Source organism: Marmota marmota, unplaced genomic scaffold (genome assembly GCF_001458135.2).
Source record: "Marmota marmota marmota unplaced genomic scaffold, marMar, whole genome shotgun sequence".
In the NCBI taxonomy this organism is placed as follows: Eukaryota; Metazoa; Chordata; class Mammalia; order Rodentia; family Sciuridae; genus Marmota; species Marmota marmota.
The window spans coordinates 12,752,093-12,758,598 of NW_026000026.1; the positions used below are offsets into that span (position 1 = coordinate 12,752,093).

Sequence of the window (6,506 nt, forward strand, 5' to 3'; positions counted from 1 at the left end):
CGAGGGGAGCGGGGGGAGGAGCCCCCTGGCTGGAGGGGACTGTGGCGGAAGGGCCAGCGGGCATGGGGCACCGCCCGGGGCTGGGCGCAGGGAGGCGGCGGGGGCCACTGCGGGGCAGGAGGCCGGGTTCTGCGAGCCGACTCACTGCTCACAGGGCCTGTGGCCGCTGCACACGTGGGTGACAGGCCAGGAGCCAGGGACAGGAGTTTGTTTGGAAGGTGGGTGGGACACAAGGTGGGACAGGGAGAGGGGACTTGGTGGCTCAGAGCTTTCCCGCCTGAGCACCCGGAGCAGGAATGTGCCTCTCGGGTAACTGGGAGATCCACGTTCCCTCCTGACCTGTGGCCAAGCGCAGCGTCGGGCGGCCCGGGCACCTGGGCCCAGGAGGATGGGTGGCCTGGGACAGCACCAGGTGGTCAGCCAGGCTGCACTGCTGCCAACCTCCGCCTCCCTCCAGGACTGGCCTGGAGACCCTCGGCAGGCTGCGGTAGCTGCTGCAGGGAGGGTGTACGGCCCCTCACCCTGCCTGGAAGCCGAGCTGTTCCCCCCGCCCGGGGTCTGGCACCCAGAGGGCATGTGACCTGTGGGTTCCGAGTGCAGCATCTGCCACCCACTGACCCGCGTGGCTGGCTCTTCAGGGGAATGGCCTGGGCGCTGGGGAACCCAGCTCGGGCTCAGGCTGGCCTGGACTCGGCCTAGGAAAGGCCCGTGGGCCCTGCTGGGGAAGGGGTCCTCGTCTGGCAGGAGGGGCAGAGGCTGGCAGAGTGGGTGAGAAGGTGCCCCTGGAGTCTCCTGTCCTGGGGGACAGCTTCGCTCTCCTTCAGGCCGCAGGCTTCAATTTTGACCATATTTGCCGCAGAGCTGTGTGGCCCCCTGGGCCGTGGTATAAATAACAGTTGTTTGCTCTGCCTCCCAGTGAAGCAGCCTCCAAGGAGCCCGCGGCTCCTGTGCGCGGCGGTGCAGTTTGGGGACATGGCCCTCTGCAGGAGGCTGTGTGGGGCTCCGCTAGGCTGGGAGGGTTCTGGAAGTTTTGACTCATCTGTGGGATGCTGGGGACAAGGGTGTGGGTGTCCCTCTGCCCAAGGCGGCCTACAGAGTGAATCGTCGGCCTCCAGAAACTAAGGGTGGGCCTTGACCTGCCCCTCTCCACCAGTGGTCCCCGAGGCCGCTGCCTGAGCTCCCACCGCTGTGCCCGGGTTTCTCCTGGGAGCCATCCTCCTTGCTCCCAGCCCGAGTCTCGTGGGTCCAGCTCTACACTGGAGTAGGTGTGTGACCCTGAGCTGGTGAACAAGGACACTGCATGCTACCAGCCTCAGAGACTGGCTTAGGAATGGACACACCGCCCTGCAGAGACAACAGGACAGGCTCTTTCCACAGACATTCACCTGGAGCCTGCAGCCCGAAGCAGCTGGGACCACCTCCTGGAGGGTGAGCAAGGAGCAGCATAGGAGGCAGCCATAGAGGAGGCAGAGAAATCAAGTCCTGAGAAGTGTTGAGGCTGCTGGATGCAGCTGTTCCTGAAGTGCACCTATGAGAGGGCCAGTCATCTTTTTTCATGAGACTGGTGGACTGGTCCTGACTAAATCATGACCAAGACTCTGTTATGTCACAGTGTTAGGTAGAACTCCATCATGACGTGCTCCAACCAGGTCTGCAGTTTGGGTGTCTCTCAAGCTCCGGGGAAGGATCCATTTACAGACCCATTGCCTCGGCAGGTCACGGTCCCTACAGGCCGCCCACCTTCCTTCTTATGCTTCCCACATGGCCCTTCAGAAAAGACCTCTCCATTCTCAGCCTCCCTCTTGCTGCCTCCAGCTGGAGATGCCGGCACCCACCAGCATGACCCAGAACACTCTTTAAGGTCCATAACCTCAATCACATTTGCAAAGTCCCATTTGCCATGTAACTTATTCACAAGTTCCAGAAATTAGGACAGAAATGTCTTGGGGGGCATTCTCCACACCATTGCAGTCTGACTTGGGCTTTCTGTCATCTGCAATAGAAAGGCTTTTGATTGGTTTGCTCTCTTTCTGGAGATTGGTTGGACTTGATTGGTTCACATAGTTGAAATCTAGCATCAGGAGTGGCTGGATCCAGCAGCTCAAACACTGTCTTAAAGGCTGGATTAACACCATTTCTCGCCTATTATGTTGTTTGGGGACTTGGGCTCCACAGATGGCCCCTAGCTTCCACCTTCTGGATTAGTCTACAGGAAAGAAGATGTGCCCCTTTCCATTGGACCCTAAAACAAAGTTAATCTCCTTTTTTCTTGAAGGAAAGTCTATTTCTGTTCTTAAGCTCCTCACCTGGGTCAGACTCTGATGCTCCCCTTGATAGTCTCAGAATCACTAAGGATTTCCCCCGAGTGACTGTACATTGAGCCCAAGGATTGCCCTTTGTTCCGGCTGTGTGCGGGTGACAGTCGGGAGGGGGCAGTGGGAGAAGTGGGTGTGGCCACGGTGGGGCCAGTGAAGGGGGGGCGACAGGCGGGGCCAGTGGGCGGGGCCGCACTGGGGCCACCTACCTTGGAAGAGCTGGCAGGGAGGCGGCAGCCTGTGTCCACCCCTGGAGCGAGACCCGCTGGGCCGGGAGGAGGTGGGNGCCCTGCGAGCCGGAAACCCGCGGAGGCAGGGTCACACGTGCAGTGGGTGGCTCTCACTTCCTCCCGGGAACAGCGCCGCCGCCGCCTTGAGGTTTCCACCTCCGCCGGCTCCGTGCCCGCTGCCCCTCCCCGAGGAGGGACCCCGGTTGTTCTTTGGGGAGCTGGTTGCCCGGTCGGCTCCGGGTGGGCAGGGCGGACAGTCCCCCTGGGCGGGCCCCTTCCCGCCCTTCCCGCCCTTCCCGCCGGCCCCTGAGCCCCGCTGTCCCCTCCTGCTGCTCAGGGACTGGCCGGCTCCCTCTCCTGGGGCCGCGGTGGGACCCACAGCGTCAGGTGCTGTGGGTGCGTTCCTCCTCCCCAGGCCCAGCTGCCCCGCTGGCTGCGGAGGTTGTGTCCTGAGCAGGAGCACAGCTTGCTCTTCCTGCTTGGTGCCGGGCTCCTGGAGCCAGTGGAGTGTGCCTCCCGACCTGTCCCCTGGGAGGGGGCCGGACTCGTGTCCAGTGGGCTGAATGTCTGGCAGGATGGCTGGTCAGTGTGGCCAGGCTCCCCAGAGGGTCACGGCCCTGCTCAGCGGGGCACACGGGGGCTGGGGAGCACCCTGGGGCAGGGGGGCATCACTTGCTTGATTCTTCCCCCCAGTTTGTGATCCAGCTGGACCTCGGCCTCTGGATGGTTTCCCTGTCATTTCAGGGGCCACGTATGTCCCTTGCCAGCCTGGGAGAGCGTTGTGGGGGGTCCCCCTTCCCCCAGCTTTGCTCTCTCCTGCTCGTGCCTGTCACCCCCACTAGGACCTGGTGCCTGCTCAAGGTCGGCCTGCTCTGGACTGGGGAGGTGGGAGGGGGCCCCCATGACCCCTCTCCATCTGCCTCACCCCTCCTGTCCCTGCCCTCCTTCCTCCCCACCCCCTCAGGGAGAAGGACCCTGGGCAGGAATGGGGACAGTAGCCTGCGGGGTGGGTGGAGTCGAGACTGGGCAAGAGTGGTTCCTGCTGTGGGGTGAGGGCTGCCTTACAGCCCCACCAGCCCCATCCTCCCCCTCCAGATGAGCCCAGCCCCTCGTCCCATCATCCCCCACTGAGCTCCTGCCCAGTGCAGGGTCCTGGTGGCAAAGCCAGAGCGCACTGTCCTTGCTGGAATGACTGATTGATTCAGCCTGACACGGGCCGCAGCCAGTGCTGAGCCCTCCTGGCTGTGCTGTCCCCACCAGCTGGGCACTCCTCTCCCCCACCTGCTGCAGGCTCCCTTCTCTCTCCTCTGTGGCTCTGCTCACACTCACACTGCCGTCCCTCGTGTGCCCCTACCTGATACAGCGATACCACTCATATGTCCGTCACTGTTGGGCCCCATGGATGCCAAAGCTTGGGGCGGGCATCTGCCTGCCATTTGCTGCCCTCTGCCCAGGACCTAGAGAAGAGCCTGCCACCTGCTCGCTGCTCGGCAGGTGTCCCTGAGCACTGCGCCCCGTCAGCTCCCGGCTGTGGGTTGTCCTCCTGCTGCAGGGGACACATCTGGCTTTTGTGGGGCTTGATGTTCAGACAAATTTGGGCCCCATCTTTAAGAACCTGGAGATGGAGTTCTGTACAAAGCCAGCCTGGGGCCTTGTGCCTCAGCTGAAGGTAAACCCGCTCCAGCTGAACGGAACCACGTCCCAGGGACGGAACCGCGTGCAGAGGAGCCGGCTGCAGACGTGGGGAGAAGGGCGAGAGGGTCTGCACCGCAGCTTGGCGGGGATCAGCGGGGATCAAGGAGTGCTACAGAACCCGGGGCCCAGCCAGGAAGTGACGTGAGGCACACGTGTGGCCCTGCTTTCCCAGGGATCTGGGAAGAGAGCCCAGAGAGATGACCGGTTCCAGCAGGACTGAACCCTCTGCCAGCCGGTGCTTTCCCACTCGTTGCTGGCCCCCACACCCCCTGTTGGCCACCAGGAATGTGTCACCGCAGTCTTGGGGTCCCTGGGAAGGCTCCCCAGGCCTGGCTGGAAGCTTCCTTCCTCCCGGGCCCTGGGTGGGAACCTGCCCTCCTGCAGCTACCGCCAGCCCCTTGCTTCACAGATGAGGCCGGGACAGGCTCCTGGGCCTGGGCCAGCAGGCTGGTGCTGCCCTCGGTGACTTGAGGACACAGGCCTGGATCCAGCTGCTGCACAGACTGCTCCTCCACCAGCTGCCTAAACCCTGTCCCTGGGGAAGGGTGCCCTGGTCCCAGCCTACCTGGGATCCGGGCAGCCCTCTTCGAGGCGGGTAGAGCCAGTGCCTGCGACCTTCTCTCTGGCGCTCAGTGGCCCCTGGCTGGGGGAGGAAACCACGGCTCAGGTGGGTGCCTGACGTGCCAGGACCACTCAGCTACACCCTGGCATAGCTGCCACCAGAGCCCCTGTCTCTCTGCTCTAGAAACTGCTGGGAACAAGGCCTGTCCTCTTGAGTGGTGCCCGCGCTGGCCCTGGGCGTGGTGGGCACCACAAGCTTCACACTGGACCAGTGGCTGAGGTGCACGTATGAGCCCCCTCCCCTGCGAGGTGGGCCGGGGGAGGCACTGCTCATGCCTCTGCATGGTTCTGGTATCCTGCATAGCTGGGCAGGCAGCGGGTGTCCATTAAGTGCATCTGGAGTGAACTGAATAAACAGGCGCCCAAGCTTTGGGGACCGTCATACTTTGCAGTGTAGTTTCTTCCCAGATCAGTGCCCAGGCCAAGCACAGGGCCTGGCCCCCAGGGGGGTGCTGGAAAGTTCTCTGAGATTCATGGTGACTTATCAGAGACCTTGCCTTCAAGCCAGTAAGCCTGGGGTTTCCCAGCTTGTGGGGGCCTCTCATTCTGGCTTCCCAGCTCTCCACGGCCCTCTGGGGCTCTTCCCTGCCTCAGGGCCTTTGCTCTCGCTGCCCCCCTCTGGACATCTCCTGGGCTGGCTGCTCTCCTCCCTAAAGGTGGCTTCAGCTCAGGCACCTGCAGAGGCTTCCTGGGCTGCCCTTAGCATGGCGCCCAGAGCTCCCTCTGCCTCTCGCGAACACCTCCCCGGCTTGTTGGGGCTCTTTATTTCTTTTCTTGAGTTTTGCCTCCAAGGCCTTCAGAATGGAGGAGGGAGGGAGGGGCCCAGATGCCCAGAGAAAAACAAAGAGGAAGGAGAAAGCAGAGAGGGAGGGAGGGAAGGGAGAGAGAGAGAGAGAGAGAGAGAGGGAGAGAGAGAGAGAGAGAGAGAGAGAGAGAGAGAGAGAGAGAGATGAAGAAATGGAGAGACCAGAGGCAGAGACAGGAACAGAAACTGAAAGGGAAAGGGAGGAAATGGAGAAAGAGTGGTGGGAGTGAGGGGAGGGGAGGAGGAGGCGGCGGCGTCTCCCTTGGGGAGCGGGGACTGGTCGGGGTTGATGGCGGTGGCTGGGGTTGATGGCGTTGGCCGGTGGCCGTGGTGCAGCCTTGGCCTGCGCTGGAAGGTGGAGTGTGCAGGCCTTGGGGAAGGTCTCCTTGGGAAGCCCGGGAGCACGGAGTACCCCAGAGGAGCCCGGCTAAGGCAGATCCACAACGTGCCCTTGCTCTGCAGCCCGGTCAAGGCCATGAGAGACAGGAACGACGGGAACCGTCCCTGGTGGCAGTGTGATGCGGGATTGTGGAGCAGAGGACTGGAGGGGCTCGGTGGCAAGGTGTAATAGGGCCGTGTGGCCTGGCGAGCTCTTCCATGCACCGATCCCCATCCCTCGGTGTCTGCAGACAAACCCTGCAAGGTCCCCGCCCTGTGTTTGAGGAGGAAGAAGGCACCCCACACCTGGCTTCCCTGTGCCAAGAGGAAGGGGGCCAACCTAAGGGGACACTTCCTGTGGCCCCTGCGGGCACGTGCCTCTGCCCCCTTCTCCTGGCACCGGCCTGTGCAGGCACACAGGGGCTCAGCTGGTGGGGGGGTTTCCTGGGAGCCTGCTGCATG

General features: G+C 62.8%; 1 long non-coding RNA gene across 1 annotated transcript; it reads left to right on the forward strand.

Annotated features, from left to right (window-relative positions):
- Positions 1-2,617: 2,617 nt before the first annotated feature.
- LOC107137452 lies at positions 2,618-5,243 on the forward strand. The gene is made up of 2 exons (XR_007350386.1): positions 2,618-4,907; positions 4,986-5,243. It is a non-coding gene; the product is annotated as an uncharacterized LOC107137452 (long non-coding RNA).
- The last annotated feature ends 1,263 nt before the right edge of the window (positions 5,244-6,506 follow it).